We start from the raw sequence: 17,528 nt of genomic DNA, 5'->3' as shown, positions 1-17,528 counted from the left end.
ACCACTTGTCACCGGTTGCCATTCCGAAAAAGAACCTTTTATCCCAACTCTCTGCCTTCTGTCTGACAGCCAATCGTCAATCCATGTTAGTACCTTGCCTCGAATACCATGGGCCCTTATTTTACTCAGCAGTCTCCCGTGAGGCACCTTGTCAAAGGCCTTTTGGAAGTCAAGATAGATAACATCCATTGGCTCTCCTTGGTCTAACCTATTTGTTATCTCTTCAAAGAACTCTAACAGGTTTGTCAGGCACGACCTCCCCTTACTAAATCCATGCTGACTTGTCCTAATCCGACCCTGCACTTCCAAGAATTTAGAAATCTCATCCTTAACGATGGATTCTAGAATTTTGCCAACAACCGAGGTTAGGCTAATTGGCCTATAATTTTCCATCTTTTTTCTTGTTCCCTTCTTGAACAGGGGGGTTACAACAGCGATTTTCCAATCCTCTGGGACTTTCCCTGATTCCAGTGACTTTTGAAAGATCATAACTAATGCCTCCACTATTTCTTCAGCTATCTCCTTTAGAACTCTAGGATGTAGCCCATCTGGGCCCGGAGATTTATCAATTTTCAGACCTTTTAGTTTCTCTAGCACCTTCTCCTTTGTGATGGCAACCATATTCAACTCTGCCCCCGACTTTCCTGAATTGTTGGGATATTACTCATGTCTTCTACTGTGAAGACTGACGCAAAGTACTTATTAAGTTCCTCAGCTATTTCCTTGTCTCCCATCACTAGATTACCAGCGTCATTTTGGAGCGGCCCAATGTCTACTTTTGCCTCCCGTTTGTTTTTAATGTATTTAAAGAAACTTTTACTATCATTCCTAATGTTACTGGCTAGCCTACCTTCATATTTGATCCTCTCCTTCCTTATTTCTCTCTTTGTTATCCTCTGTTTGTTTTTGTAGCCTTCCCAATCTTCTGACTTCCCACTACTCTTTGCCACATTATAGGCTCTCTCTTTTGCCTTGATGCATTCCCTGACTTCCTTTGTCAGCCATGGCTGCCTAATCCTCCCTCTGATAACCTTTCTTTTCTTTGGGATGAACCTCTGCACTGTGTCCTCAATTACTCCCAGAAACTCCTGCCATTGCTGTTCTACTGTCTTTCCCACTAGGCTCTGCTTCCAGTCGATTTTCGTCAGTTCCTCCCTCATGCGCCTGTAATTACCTTTATTTAACTGTAAAACCTTTACATCTGATTCTACCTTCCTTCTTTCAAATTGCAGACTGAATTCTATCATATTATGATCACTGCTTCCTAAGTGTTCCCTTACTTTAAGATCTTTTATCAATTCTGGCTCATGTATTTGTCATGATGCCCCTTAAACATCACTATCGTCCCTGCTTCCACCATCTCCTCCGGCAGCGAGTTCCAGGCACCCACTACCCTCTGTGTAAAAAACTTACCTCATACATCTCCTCTAAACCTTGCCCCTCGCACCTTAAACCTATGCCCCCTAGTAATTGACCCCTCTACCCTGGGGAAAAGCCTCTGACTATCCACTCTGTCTATTCCTCTCATAATTTTGTAGACCTCTATCAGGTCGCCCGTCAACCTCCGTCTTTCTACTGAGAACAAACCGAGTTTATTCAACCGCTCCTCATAGCTAATGCCCTCCATACCAGGTAACATCCTGGTAAATCTCTTCTGCACCCTCTCTAAAGCTTCTACATCCTTCTGGTAGTGTGGCGACCAGAATTGAACACTATACTCCAAGTGTGGCCTAACTAAGGTTCTATACAGCTGCAACATGACTTACCAATTCTTATACTCAATGCCCCGGCCAATGAAGGCAAGCATGCCGTATGCCTTCTTGACTACCTTCTCCGCATGTGTTGCCCCTTTCGGTGACCTGTGGACCTGTACACCTTGATCTCTCTGACTTCCAATACTCTTGAGGGTTCTACCATTCACTGTATATTCCCTACCTGCATTAGACCTTCCAAAATGCATTACCTCACATTTGTCCAGATTAAACTCCATCTGCCATCTCTCCGCCCAAGTCTCCAAACGATCTAAATCCTGCTGTATCCTCTGACAGTCCTCTTCGCTATCCGCAATCCCACCAACCTTTGTGTCGTCTGCAAACCTACTAATCAATGACCCCGATCATCAGCAGCAGGAGCAGATTCTATTTGCTTTTCTCGAGTCAGGACATTTCCTTTTGTCTCTCTTACCCTCTGAACACCTCGAAGGATAAACAACATCTCGATTTTCCACTTGACTGCTTCCCCAGGCACCAGGACCTCAAAGAGGAGTTCCAAAGGCATCCACCTTTTTGTAATCCCCTCTGAGTTCCTTGATGTCCTCTGAGGTCACTAATTTCAATTTGCGCGTCACTCCCTCTTTCCCCCACCCCAACACCACCCCCTCCCCACCCTTACAACTCGGTTGTCTGCAATTACGAATGTTCAAGGTGTCTGTCAGGGGCACGCGGGAGACAGTTGGGAATGTGGTGTGGTGAACATGGGAATGATAAGGCCCGATTTTCCACAGATTCAACAAAGTCTGGGCTGTCCAGCGTAGACAAGGTGACCCTGGCTTCCCCTGATAACAAAGCTGGAGGGAGGGTGGGGATTGCTCCCTTACCATCCACCTTCAAGGCCATTCTGACCTGCCGTTTGCTGGTCCAAATCCAATCCTGCCTCACAGGCAATGACCCAGATTCTTCAGGCAAAAACTCAGCGCTTACTATTGACACCCTCCACATAAACTATTTGGAGTGATTTACATTTCAGAATGCTCCAGATTTACACAGTAAACAGAGCAAGGAGACCAAACTCACTCTCAGTACTTACTACCCAACTCCCACTAATGTCACCAAACCCTCTGCAGTTATGTAGCAGCTGCTAAATATGTATCCAGTGTTCCCACACTAAACACAAGAAGGAGCCTCATTGTCGGCAAAAACTGGAGACATTTGATTCAGATGGGGAGTCAATACAATCTAGATCCTCCACTGGATGGTGATGCCCCACCCAGAGGAACAGTCTGTAGAATGGTTGAATCACGAGTCTGAAAGTGACCTCCGGAAACTCCATCGGAAATGATGTAAGGAGTTAAATTTCTCCGTGTCCTGCCCAATATTAATAGCACAAACAACATCAGCAAAACAGAAAACTCCATGATTGGCCAACACTGTTTCTGGGATCTTGCTACATTACAACAGTGACTGTTCCTCAACAATATTCCACTGGTTCGGAAGCATTTTGGGTCACCCTGTCGGAATGAGGGCAGTTTTTCAGTTCAATATCTATTTTTCCCCTATTTTGTAATGATTTCTCTGTGACCAGGAGATGAGATTTTTCTTACTGCTGCTCGCCGCTCTTTTCCCTCTCTCACCCCCGCTGTATATTCATGTCACCCCCACCCCCCTCACCGGAGTCAGAGGAGGATTTCCTGTCTCCTGTCCCCTCCTCAGGAACCACAGAACATCTTCCCACACTGCAAACCCGTGGGAAAGTGGACAGTGATATTGTTCTGAAGATCAGCCCTCAGAATGGACTGGGCCTCTGAGCAAATTCACAGAGTGAGCAGCGGCTTCACTGGTTCACTACCTGCTCCATCAATGGAGTCACTCAAAACATCAACCTCACTCAATCCAAACTCCCTATTCTAGATTTAAAACTATACCTACTTTGATCTGGACTCTGTGACTGTGTTAAACCTGTGGATTTTTACATCCCCCCTTCTGTTTTGAACCTTGAACATTTCAATAAGATCACCACACTCCCTCCCTTATCCAGTGCAGACTCACAGTTTCTGCAGCCCCTCCTCTTGATGAAGGTGTCCAATTCCACCAACCAGATTCTCTGCCGTTTAACACTTGCTCTCTAATGTCTGAATGTCTTCCCGATAAACGATGATAAAAAATGTTCCCCAGAATGACAGACGGGACCAGTCCAGTCTCCTCTACAAATTGGGTTTCCCATCCTGAGATTGGTGCTCTATTCCTCTGGTTATACAGATCCCTTCACTGCTTTGACACACGGTGCTGATGGCTTCAGACACTCACCCAGAGGAACCCACAGAGAGTAAAATATGAGAATGGAGAGGCTCCCGAGGATTAACAACCGGCAAAGTGAATATTTAATCTGGGACCTTGGAGACCCTTTAGTCCCGTCACAACTGGATTTAAAATCAGGAAAATGAATAGAAGAGTTTTACCGGGGTTAATGGAGTTTATCATTTCTCTCCACGCTGTGTACTGTAAAGGGCCTTTGAACTTCCCGATAGACAGGGCGGCAGCAGATACTGAGAGTGTGCGATACTCATCACTAATCCTGTATGATTAAAAAATGCAATAAATGTATTTTTGTCAGAAGATTTTAGAACGTATGTTCATGATTTCATCATTTTTGATGATAGAGAAAATGTAAAAAAATGAAATATTAATCACGTTTCTATAATTGAGAAAGGGATAAGTTGGAAATTCAAAGGCAGAGAATCGAAACCCCATGTCCTGAAAAAGGTTCACAGTCTCATAACAGATTAGTTACCGGGATATCACAAATCACAGGAGAAGAGAAACATTTAGCCTGTCCACTTGCTGTTTTACAAACAAAGTTTGTAGAACAAAGACAAAGACTGAAAACATCTGGAACTTAATGTTCAACCCTTAATAACTGATCCCCCAACCCGCCGAGAATCCTGCTCTCCACTACTGGCATCGTGAATATCTCTGATTTTAGTCACTCCCCCATTGGGAGCTGGACCTTCAGCTGCCGAGGTCCTGAGCTCTGGAATTCCCTCCCTGATCCTCTCCGTCTCTCTGTCCCTCTTTCTTCATATAATGTACAGTGCAGAAGGAGGCCACTCGGCCCATCGAGTCTGCACTGGCTCTTGGAAAGAGCATCCTACCCGAGGTCAACACCTCCATCCTATCCCGACAACCCAGTAACCCCACCCAACACTAAGGGCAATTTTGGACACTAAGGGAAATTTATCATGGCCAATCCACCTAACCTGCACATCTTTGGACTGTGGGAGGAAACCGGAGCACCTGGAGGAAACCCACGCACACACGAGGAGGATGTGCAGACTCCACACAGACACTGACCCAAGCCAGAATCGAATATGGAACCCTGGAGCTGTGAAGCAATTATTCTATCCACAATGCTACCGTGCTGCCTTCTTCAAACGCTCTCTCGAAAATACACCTCCGTCATCCGGGTTAATATTTCCTGATGTGTCTGCATCAATTTCTGATTTTTCACACTCCTGTGAATCTCATTTAGACTTTGTCTTACCTTAAAAGCGCTCTATTATAATTGCTTATTGTAACAAGTAGGCGGCAATGAAATTGCTTTGAAAATCCCCTAGTCGCCACGTTCCGGCGCCTGGGAAGGTTGGGACGGGAATTGGCTGCTCGCATTGTTCTGCATTCCAAGCTAGCTGTTTAGCCAACTGTGCTAAACCAGCCCCAGGTCTGTATAACTACGGGTCTTTGTTGTTGTGGTTGTTAAGGACACGGAGCCAGTTTACATTATAGAATAAAATTGGAACTCATTCCCCCTTTAACGTCTGACTTTCTCGGGTTGCTCAGGCTCCATGCAGGGACATGGATGACCCATTCCTTGGATACATGGACCCTGCGGCTCTCTCAGGGTCAGTCAGAAGGTCACAGACACAAACAGCCAACATCAGGCAAGTGACCACTTCCAGTCTGGAATCAGGTTGTATTATTTGCCTGACAGCTTGTCATTTATACAATATTGTAGAACAGTTATATCAACTCAAATACTGTTTAATCACGGTCATAAAGTTTGTTGTTATAAAATACTCGTCAGTGAACTATACGCCGAGTTTTCATGGCCGGATGGACGACCATTTAAAGTTGTGACAACAACCAAGAAATAAATCCATAAGAATACTTTACTGAGTTATTTTACCAAACTGCAGAGTTTCAGTGAAGAACATGTCCTACCTTCTCTTCCGACAAGCTTCCTCCTGAAAGAAATGAATGAGGAACAGTGAGGATGACAGTAACAGATTTCAGGAGGAGTTAGACAGGCTGATGAAATGAGCAGACTCCGAGCAGATGAGATTTCACACGGAAGTGGAAAGTGATGGATTTTGGAAGGAAGATTGTGGAGAGTCAAATAAACTGGAACTGAGCATCAGTCCCGCTCACAGACACAGTGACTCTCACACACCGAACCAGACACACACACACACTCACAACATGGAACTGGAACTGGATTACAATGGGAGTTCAAGAAGAAAACTAAATTTGGTCAAAACAAAGATCTAGAAAATTCATTCTCTGCAGGTTACAGATATTCCCGGGAATCTGCAGACAATTCAGGAAAGGAAATAATTTCAGTTGATTTTTTTTACCCCCAGTAAATTCTATATTTATTTCATCAGTTATTTTGTGACTGTGAAGTTTCACTGAACTGACCCGCAATATATTCCCTCACCTTCAGAAATATCAGCTCATCTTTTTGCTCCATCTGTTTCTGCAACTTGTAGAGTTTCTCCTCAATAGAATTTAAATTCTCCTGAATCTCTCGAAGGTTTTTCTCCATTGGTTCTAGAATCCTCTCCTCTTCTCCCCTGAGATCTCTGAGTAAACGCTGCTCTTTCTCAGTGAGAATCTGGTGCATTTTACTGAACTCGGATGCGATGTGGGTCTGCAGACTGCTCGTCTGTTCCTACCAAATGAAATGTGAAACATAATTAATGTCCCGCGATAAAGGGAACAAAACTAACCGAGATCCCAGAAAATCTACACAGGGAGACCTTACCCTAACTTCAAAAATCTTCCCTTTCTGCTTCTGTTCCGTTTGTAGAACCGCCGATTTCTTCTCAGTGAGAGAATGTAAGGAAGATTTTAACTGATCCTGGGATTGGGAGAGAAAATCACAGAATTAAATTGTGAGACCAGAAAATGTGATTAATTGCCAGGTTAAATCATATTTTCCTTTTTACCTTGCAGATTTCAGCAGCTTCTTTAATCGGCAGGAAGCGGTGCTCTCTGTGTTCCCGCGAATCTCGACAGATCACACAGATCAATTTCTTGTCAGTTTCACAAAACAGCTTCAGTTCTTCCTGATGTTCCTCACAGTGAAGTTTACTTTCCATCTCTTTCCGATTCAGTTTTAATTTTCGAGCTTTCTCAGCCAGATTCCCTAAGGTCCGATTTATCCTGAGGTTTCTTTCCGGAAACTCCTCTCTGCATTCCGGGCAGGAGTTTATCTCCTTCTTTTCCCAACACTGGGTGATGCAGGAGCAGCAGAAGTTGTGTCCACAATCCAGTGTTACCGGATCAGTGAAGAAATCGAGGCAAATGGGACAAATTGTCTCCTCGGCCAAACTCTGGACCTGCTGTCTGAGAGCCATGTTCACACTCAGCACTTCCTGATTCAACCGAGTTTAACTTTGGGTGTTCCTGCATTCCTCAACATCTCTAGTTCCTGATGACATTCCCTGAAATACTCAGTAATTTTATGAGCCAATCTATGTGTCGTCGATATTTGCCCGCCAAATATCCTGAAGCGGGATAAAAAGCAAATGGGGTATTAGGACAGAGAAAGCGGGAGAAGTCCAGTGTAAGATAGCAGTTGGGGGAGAGAGGAATGAGAGGGAGGAGGCGATGTGCGGAATCCAGATTCCATTCATTTGTCTCCAGTCTGAACTCGCTGCCGATCACAAACCCTCTGATGAAACAAGCTTCAGATTACCAAACGGAATTGTGCTGCTGACTGTACCGCTCTGCCCAGAACAGGAAGTACCAGACATATCAGGGAGTTAGTTTTGTTGACAGGCACAGAGAAGATATTTAGAGGACTTGGGCCAGTGAGGCACAGTTTTATTTATGTGAAGCTTTGCGTTTTCAGATGTGTTCCATCAACCCGGCTCTTCACAAAGGGCCGGAAAGCCACGGGGTGCTTTCGAAACGGACTGTTTGTTTTAATTCTTTCACATTTCTTCAACTGTAGAATTCGGTGGGATTAAGAGGTGGTGAGGATAGGGCGGGGAGTGGGCCTGTGTACAGTGCTCGTTGGCGAGTCGGGACAGACACGATGGGCCGAATGGCTTCCTTCTGCACTGAAGGGATTCTGTGCTTCCACGTGTTGTAGGTCCGTCCATATTGCTTTCAGAAAGGAAGTTACTGGATTTTGAGCCAACCACAGTGAAGGAAGGAGATATATTTCCAAGTCAGGACATTGTGTGGCTTGGAGTGGAAATTGAAGATGGCGGTGTTCTGGTGTATGTGCTTCCCATGTCCTCAGATGGTGGAGATCATGGGTTCGGAAGGTGCTGTTAACGGAGCCTTGGGCAGTTGCTGCAGTGCATCTTAATGTACATGGTGCACACTGCTGCCTCTGTGAATTCAGGTTGGGGGGGAGTGGATGTTGAAGGGGGTGAATGAGGTGCCAATCAAGCGGCCTGCTTTGTCCTGGATGATGGAGAGGTTTGAGTGGGTTGTTGGAGATGCAGCATCAGATCACACTCCCGACTTGTGCCCTGTGGATGGTGGGCAGAATGTAGGGAATCCGGAGGTGAGTTCCTCTCCACAGAATTTACAGCCTCTGTCCTGCTCATAGACTCAACATGTTTACAGCAGGAAGGTGGCCATTCGCCCCCTCATGCCTGTGCCGGCTTTCTGCAAAAGCCTTTCATATCATAGAATCCCTACAATGCAGAAGGAGGCTGTTCAGCCAATTATGCACTGACACTTGGAAAGAGCACCCTACCTAGGCCCACACCGCCACCCCAGTCCCAGTAACCTCACCTATCCTTTTGGACACTAAGGGGCAATTTAGCATGGCTGATTCACATAACCCGTACATCTTTGGACTGTGGGAGGAAACCGGAGCACTCGAAGGAAACCCACGCAGACACAGGGGGAAAGTTCAAACTCCACACAGACAGTCACCCAATGTCGGAATTGAACCTGGGTCCCTGGTGCTGTGAGGCAGCAGTGCTAACCACCATGCCACCTCACAGTCCAATAACTCCATGTTGTCCTTGTGTTCCTGCAAATTTCTCCCTCCATATAATTATCCAACTTTTTTTGAAAGCCCCCACTGAATGTCCCTCCCTAAAATCCCCAGTTTGTGCTTTCCAGAACCAACCCACTTGCTGTATTTCAACTTGTCCTCATACAGCCATTGCTTCTTTTGTCAATCACCTTACAATGATGCATTTCCCCAATGGAAAAAAATAGTTGTAACTGATCTGTCCAGATCCCACATATTTTAAATACCTCCTCCAAACAGCACCCCAACATTCCTGATTCCATATGATGTGGGACAAATATTTTATTGGAATACAAACATAGAACATAGAAAATAGGAGCAGGAGAAGGCCATTTGACTCTTTCAGCCTGCTCCACCATTCATTATAATCATGGCTGATCATCCAACTCAACAGCCTAATCCCGCTTTCCCACATATCCTTTGATCCCCTTCAGCACAAGAGCTATATCATACTCCTTCTTGAAAACGCACAATGTTTTGGCCTCACCTATTTCCTGTGGTAACAAATTCCACAGGCTTACCACTCTCTGGGTGAAGACATTTCTCTCGTCTCGGTCCTAAATAGCCAATCCCATATCCACAGATTTTCATCTCCTGGATCACCCACCATCAGGAGCATCATTCTTGCATGGATCCTGTGTAGTCCGGATAGAATTTTCTAGGTTTCTATGAGACCCCCCCTCATTCTTCTGAACTCCAGCAAATACAATCCAACTGATTCAATCTCTCCACATATGTCAGGAGAAATCAGTCTGTTACATCTTCTCTGCACTCCTCTATAGCAAGGAGATCCTTCCGCAGATAAGGAGACCAAAACTGCACACAATATTGCAGGTGTGGCCACACCAAGGCCCTATATAATTGCAGCAAGGCATCTCTTCTCCTGTACTCAAATCCCCTTGCTTTTAAGGCCCACATACCATTCTTTCCCGCCTTCTGTACCTGCAATATTTACCTTCAACGACTGGTGTACGAGGGCACCCAGGTCTGGTTGCACATTCCCCTCTCCTAACCCATGGCCATTAAGATAACAATCTGCCTTCTCATTTTTGCCACCGAAGTGGATAACTTCACATTTCTCCAAATTATACAGCATCTGACATTCATTTGCTCACTCACTCAACTTGTCCAAATCACACTGAAGGATCTCTGCATCCTCCTCACAGCTCACACTCCCACCCAACTTGGTGTCATCTGCAAATCTGGAGCTATTACTTATTTTTCTCCTATCTCAATCATTAATATATATTGTGAATAGCTGGGGTCCCAGCACCGATCCCTGTGGTATCCCAGCTGTCACTACCTGCCAATTTGAAAAAGACCCATTCATTCCTACTCTTTGTTTCCTGTCTGCCAACCAGATTTCTATCCATCTCAATACGCTAACTCTAATCCTATGCGCTTTAATTTTACACGCTAATCTCTTATGTGGGACTTTGTCAAAATCCTTCAGAAAGTCCAAATAAACCACCTGCACTGCCGCCCCCTCCCCCGCCCCCATTGTCAACTCTACTAGTTACATCCTCAAAGAATTCCAGTAGATTTGTCAAGCATGGTTCCACCTTCATGAATCCATGCTGACTCTATCCGATCCTGCCACAGCTTTCCAAGTGCTCTGCTATAAAATCTTTGACAATGGATTCTAGAATTTTCCCCGCTACTAACGTCAGGCTATAAATCCCTGCTTTCTCTTGGAGTTACATTAGCCACCCTCTAATCTGCAGGAACTGTTCCAGAGTTTCGGATGAGCAACAGATACATGGGAACATCATCACGTTGAAGTTCCCCTAAAAGTTACTCACCATCCTAACTCAGAAATACTTTGTTGGTTAGTCTTTGGAATGTTCCTTCACTGTCGCTGGGTCAAATTCCCAGGACTCTCTGCCTAACAGCACAGTAACTACACCACATGGACTGCAGAGGTTCAGGAAGGCAGATCAGGGGCAATTACAGATGGACAACAAATGCAGGCCTAGCCAGCGACGGATAAATGCCATCAAATTAATTTTAAAACACGCCCGGTGTTCTGTGATGCTGCCACCCAATTAATGTTTAATCTTCCCAGTGTCCCAACCTTTCCAGCATCCACAACATTATGATTGTGTACAGATCAGAGAAAAATTATTTAAATTGCCACAAAGACTGGAGGGGCTGTGTGTCCATTCCCATTCCTAGATTTCCACTGTTAGCTCCGTGTGTGAATCGGCAGCCCGGCTGCCCTTCAGGTGAGAAGTTCACCGAGGTCTTGTCTGCCTCAGACCATGTTTCAGATGTGACGGTGAAGAGAAGCAGGGGAGTTGACCCTGTGTCCTGATCAACATTCCTCCCTCAAACAGCCACAAAGAGAGATTAACTGGTCATTCACCTCAATCGTTCTCCGTGGAATCTTGCTGTGTGTGATGTGACTGCTGCCCCCCCCCCCCCCCCCCAACATGACGGCTACACTGTATTTGCGAGTCAGATATTGCGGGTGCAGCAAGTTTCTGGGATAGGCTGAGAATCTGTGAACTCATGTTATAAAGCGCACTGCTGCCACCTGCTGGCCGGATAGCAGCGCTGCAAGGAAGAATTGACCGATAAAGGGTCTAAAACGAATGGCTTGTTTCGAAAGGTTCAGCGTGACTCCAAATGACAGAATTGTTACAACGCAGAAGGAAGCCGTTCGGCCCATCGTGTCCGCATCGTCTCTCCAAATGAGCATTATGATTAGTCCTATTCCCCTGCCTTTTTCCGCACCTCTACACGATGTTTTTATTAAATTAATCATCCAGTGTCCTCCCTAATGTTTCCATTGAACCTTCCCCCACCACAATTCCAGCCAGTGCATTCGGGTCCCAGACCACTTCGCAGCCAGCTGGTGATTATCAACTCCTATATCAAATCTCCATTTCGCCTTCTTCTCTCAAAGGAGGCTTACCCTGTCCAGTAACATGGCCAAAACGGCCCTGTATTTCTCCTGCTCCTGTTCGGGGTCACCTGTCTGATCTAAATAAGTACCAACTTCTCGAGAAACAGCCCGTGCTCAAATAATCTAAAGCCCTCCTTCATGCACAGTCCTTCTAACCCGGCATTGATCAGCTCAATCCTCTTATTTCCATTCTGACTAACATGTGACACTGTGACAAATGTGGAGATTATTTATTTGAGGCCCTGGTTGCTAATTTACTTTTTAATCTCCCTAAAATATTCCTGCAGAACCTACCTCATAAAATCTGTGCATTGCCACTTTTAATGTGAAAGAAAGATTCTCGCAGTGTTTTGGGGAGCAAAATGGACATAAAAGCACCGACTTGTCGGGAATCAAAGCAAAATTAGAAATATTATTGTTTTCAAAGCATCATGGAGATTTCCAGCACAGAAGAGGTGCTTCGGCCCATCGTGCCTGTGCTGGCCACCAATCACCTATCTATTCTCAACCCATTTTCCAGCATTTAGTCCGTAGCCTTGTATATTCCGGCATTTCAAATGTTCATCTAAATGCTTCTTAAATGTTGTGAGGATTCCCGTCTCTACTATCGATGGGCCGAATGGCCTCCTTCTGCACTGTAAATTCTATGATTCTATGATTCACCCTTAAATATGTAGACCAATAAGGGAACAAAACTAACCGAGATCCCAGAAAATCAGCACAGGGAGACCTTACCCTAACTTCAGAAATCTTCCCTTTCTGTTTCTGTTCCGTTTGTAGAACCGCCGTAACTCAGTAACCTGAACCCGCTTTACCCCGATATCCTTTGATCCCTTTACCCCAAGTGATATCTGACGCCTGAAAATGATCCCTTCGGCCCATTGAGTCTGCACCGGCCCACACCTCCACACCATCCCCATAACCCAGTAACCCCAACCAAAGGCAATTTATTATGGCCAATCCACCTAACCTGCACATCTTTGGACTGTGGGAGGAAACCGGAGCACCCGGAGGAAACGCAACACAGACAGTGACCCATCCGGGAATCGAACCCGGGACACTGGCGCTGTGCAATAACAGTGCTAACCACTGTGATACAGTGCAGTCCCACCCTCCTATATCCCACCTGAAGCCTGGTCATACATAATTATTACTCCTCATTTACTGAGTTATTTATTTCTGAAATGACATTTACACATCTCTCTCTCTCAAACAGCCGCTTATGCGCAGCTCTGGGAATTAACAAGCCAACTGTTAAGACTACTGTGCTAAACCAGCCCCAGGCCCTTAACAATATTCTGTGTTTCAATGTTAAATCTCCAGGTGTCCTGTCACTGAGGAATCTGTATTTGCGGAGAGACTTTGTTACTCGTACAGTCCAATCCTTTACTAATAGAAATAAAGACAGTAGTTAACAGTGAACTCTAAACTAGGAGTAAGACAGATTTCAGAACACACTTTAGGTGGGTGTCATCGCGTTCAGTATCGATTTTCAAAGATTTCTTGCCCCATCTGACCATCTGCTGACGGGAATGAGGTTTGAGAGAGTTGAGCATCACACAGTTTACTCGCAGAGTGAAACTCGTTGTGATTTTCACCCAGAATAACCGACAAACCAGGACTGCAGCAGATTGGAGTTCACTTTTCCAAAGCAGAGTCTTCTATGTTGTGTTGTTCATTCTGGGGTAACACGGATTGCACACGATGCACTTAACTGATCTAGTATACACTAAACGTGGGCGTTGGTTCCATATGAGATTTATTGAACTCTAGTAATGAAACACACAGCTGCCTGTGGGTTGACTCTCTATTACCATAAGTAAACTAAAGTTAACTATCTAGACCAGGCGAGCTCTCATCCACGTGTAGGAGGTGTTGAATGATTTGTACACCCTGACTGTCACTACAGCTATCACCAGTGGAAAGAGGCAGAGTGTTGATGCCTCGTGTGTTTTATAGGTGAAAACCCCCCTCTGGTGTCCTGTCTTGTGATTGCTCATGTTCTGTTCTGTATTTTGATTGGCTCACCTGGGTGTCTGTCACAGCCTGCTTTTACCTCATGATGTGCATGGGTGCATATTCTGACATTCCCCACTTTCCCAAAAAAATTTGTCGGCTTGAAGAGTGCTGTTAGCTGAGGACATGGCATGTACATGCTGAACGAGATGGAGTAGCTTGCATGCATGGGCACCAAGCAGAGAAGCCTCGCCGGGCTGGACGATCTCAAACCGTAAAGTGGCCTTGATGGCCCTGTTGGATACCTGAAGGTGACAGGTCCATAGTGCCATGATGGCATTCCCATTGTAGTTGAACAACTGGCAGGCCAGCGGAAGAATGGTAGGCTGCCTTTGGATACGAGCCAGATCTGCTTTGGATATTGGGTTGGCCGAAGCATCGGTGTCCATTTTGAACCAGATGCTACAATCGTTGACCTGGACTGTGGCACGCCACTCATCCGCACAATCCAGTTTTAAGGATGGGTGTGTATGTTGGTGAATGCGAGGAGGCCTTGTCATGCATGGTGATGATGCCCACTCGATATGGGCACTCTGGATGGGTAATGGAATCCGGTTCCAAGTCCAGCAGCTCTTGCTGCAAACTTCGAACTCATATTCATTGGAACTGGAATCGCTGTCCCCCTGTCGAACGTGCAGAGCTGCACAAAGCCGCATAATGGCCAAGCTTCTTGCAGTTGAGACATCGCCTACCTCTCGCAGGGCATTGCCACTTTAAATGGATGGTGCCACAGTTGGGGCACGTCATCACGTCGAGACGCTCAGCACATCGTTGCGCCTGCAGAGTGCGCTCAGCCGCCGCCCGCACTTGTGCAGTGTCGTCTTTGGCCGCTTTGTTTTTCCGACCATGGTGCACATGCGTGCGACCCCTGGAAAAGCAGGTGAAATGGCCGCTTTCATCGATGCTCAGGCCCCGCATTCGGGCGATGGCCTGTACACTTCAGCCTCGTGGGAGGCAAGTTGGTCCTGCTCTGATGACATCAGGTGGGAATAGCAACTTTTCGCCTGTTCGTGGACTTTTCATGTCTCGATGGCCACTGGCAGGGTCATATTTATTTCCTTTTAGGAGCTGCTCCCGCTGGGTGTCGGAATGGACGGCAAACACAACCTGATCCCTGATAAGGGAGTCAGCGGTGTCTCCGTAGTTGCAGGATTGCGCGAGGATGTGAAGATGAGTAAGAAAAGACTGAAAAGGTTCGTCCTTACCCTGAAGGCGCTGTTGGAATACATAAAGCTCGAAGCTTTTGTTTGTCTGGACCTCGCAGTGACTATCGAATTTGGCTACGATGGTCTGGAACTTGGCCTTGTCCTCACCATCGGCAAAAGTGAGCGAATTGAAAATTTGGATGGCCTGGTCCCCCGCAGTAGACAGCAGCAGCGCGATTGTTCGAGCATCGGAGGCACTTTCAAGGCCCGAGGCCTCAAGGAATAGACTGAATTTCTGCTTGAAGACCCGCCAGCTGGAGCCAAGCTTCCCGGAGATCCGGAGTTTTGGAGGTGCCTGGATCTTTTCCATGCCACTGGAAGGCAGTTGCTGGCCTTCAGTGAATTTTCGAAGGTAAATTACTGAGAGGCAGTAGCCACTTCTGGTATCATGTCGTGTTGTTCACCCTGGGGTAACACGGGTTGCACACAATGCACTTAACTGATCAAGTATACGCCAAACGTGGGCATTGGTTCAATATGAGATTTATTGAACTCTAGTAATGAAACACACAGCTGCCTGTGGGTTGACTCTCTATTACCATAAGTAAACTAAAGTTAACTATCTAGACCAGGCTAGCTCTGATCCACGTGTAGGAGGTGTTGAATCATTTGTACACCCTGACTGTCACTACAGCTATCACCCGTGGAAGAGGCAGAGTGCTGATGCCTCATGTGTTTTATAGGTGAAAGCCCCCCTCTGGTGTCCTGTCTTGTGATTGGTCGTGTTCTGTTCTGTATATTGATTGGCTCACCTGGGTGTCTGTCACTGCCTGTTTTGCCTCATGATGTGCATGGGTGCATATTCTGACAATGACATCGGCCTTCCTCCTCTCCATGAGCTCCGGCTTCTCTGAAACCCCAAATATCGCCGCCAAAGGTCCATCTCCGCCTCCACTACCCGAAGACCGCGAACACTCTCGCCCAGAATCTTCCCAATTTGTCGCAACACCAAAACACGTGCGTGTGATTCGAAGGCCGCCTCCCACACCTCTCACACTCACCTGCTTCTCTCTGAGAGAACCCACTCATTCTCACCTGAGTCATATACACCCTGTGCATCACCTTAAACTGTGTCAGGCTCATCCTTGCACAGCAGGAGGTCCCTTTTAGCCTGCGCAGTGCCTCACTCAATACTCCCCAATTGGTCTCCCCTGCCAACTCACCTTCCCAATTCTCCATGATCTTCACCACCCGCTCCATATTTATTTGTAATCAGATCAGCCTAAATATTAAAATAGTATTATGTTTATTTTCCAGAATGTCCACTTCCTGATGTCTGTAATCATGCCCGGTTTTGACCTGATAAGGATGCTAGCCCCATGCCCAGTCCCACTCTTTTTCCAATAATGTTTGTTGGAAGATATTGCAAAACAATACCGCATCTTATATGTATAGTAACAGCATAAGCATCTCACACTCTGACTCCAGATGCTGCATCAAGACCAATACTAGCAGAATGGACTCCTTCAGCATCATCATAGGAGTACAGTCAGGTTGCATTCCCTCCCCATTCATTGTCCTCTTGGTTATCAATTTCATCATGAAGAAGGTGATGGTGGGTGCAAACTTTGGCATCTTGTGTGAAAACCACTGGTTGCTGGACTTGCATCTCATAGACATCACTGCGAGCTCCAAAAAAAAGGCCACCAGGTTTCAGAGCAATGGCACCAAAGTTGGTGCATGTATCAGCTGTGTGACGGCCAAATCAGTGACGACTAGATAGAAATGAGGCGCTACCATCCCATTGGGCAACACACTATTGGTCGCATCTATCACTTCCCCTACCTAGATTGCATCATCTCCATTGAGGCTAATGTTAAGATCAATGTTTACACAAGACTTTACAAAGAAACATTTAGTTATTCAGACCACATGTTCTGCCATCCAGCCATGAAACTATAACTGCACATGTCCATCGTGGTAACAACTATAATCTACACCAGAAAGTTATGGAATAGATCAGCAAAGGTGCCACATGAGTTAAATGTTTCACCAGCATTGCTGAGGTAAAATCCTGGGCATCACATCTCGACTGAACAGCACCAAAGGGGAGATGCTACAGAGGACAGGTCAGAGGCACCTGGTGGACATTGTGATGGGGAGACAACTGAGACGGGCGGGACACGTGCTTTCCCTCCCAAACACATTCCCACCGGGGTGGAGGGAGAACGAACATGGCCAGATTGGAAAGGGAAAATGGGACCAGCCAAGGAAGACCTGGTGAAGTACACTGAAGGAGAACCTTCAAGAGCAGGACACCACCTGGGCTGGAGTGAGAGAGATTGTGATGAATTGGTGCTGGTGGTGGAGTCTTTCTGCCTGCTGTGCTGCCTGGTGTCCGACAAGTAATCTGAGGAACTAAGTCTCGGTAACTGTGTTTTGGAGTTTGACTTTACCTGTTGGGT

At 46.1% G+C, this 17,528-nt stretch overlaps 1 pseudogene; it reads right to left on the bottom strand.

Moving 5' to 3' along the window:
- The window catches only part of LOC119975740, a 41,640-nt pseudogene extending 33,984 nt beyond the window's left edge, over nt 1-7,656 (bottom strand).
- Nucleotides 7,657-17,528: the final 9,872 nt, after the last annotated feature.

This window comes from Scyliorhinus canicula, chromosome 13, assembly GCF_902713615.1.
Source record: "Scyliorhinus canicula chromosome 13, sScyCan1.1, whole genome shotgun sequence".
In the NCBI taxonomy this organism is placed as follows: Eukaryota; Metazoa; Chordata; class Chondrichthyes; order Carcharhiniformes; family Scyliorhinidae; genus Scyliorhinus; species Scyliorhinus canicula.
This window is presented reverse-complemented; position numbering and strand designations above follow the sequence as displayed.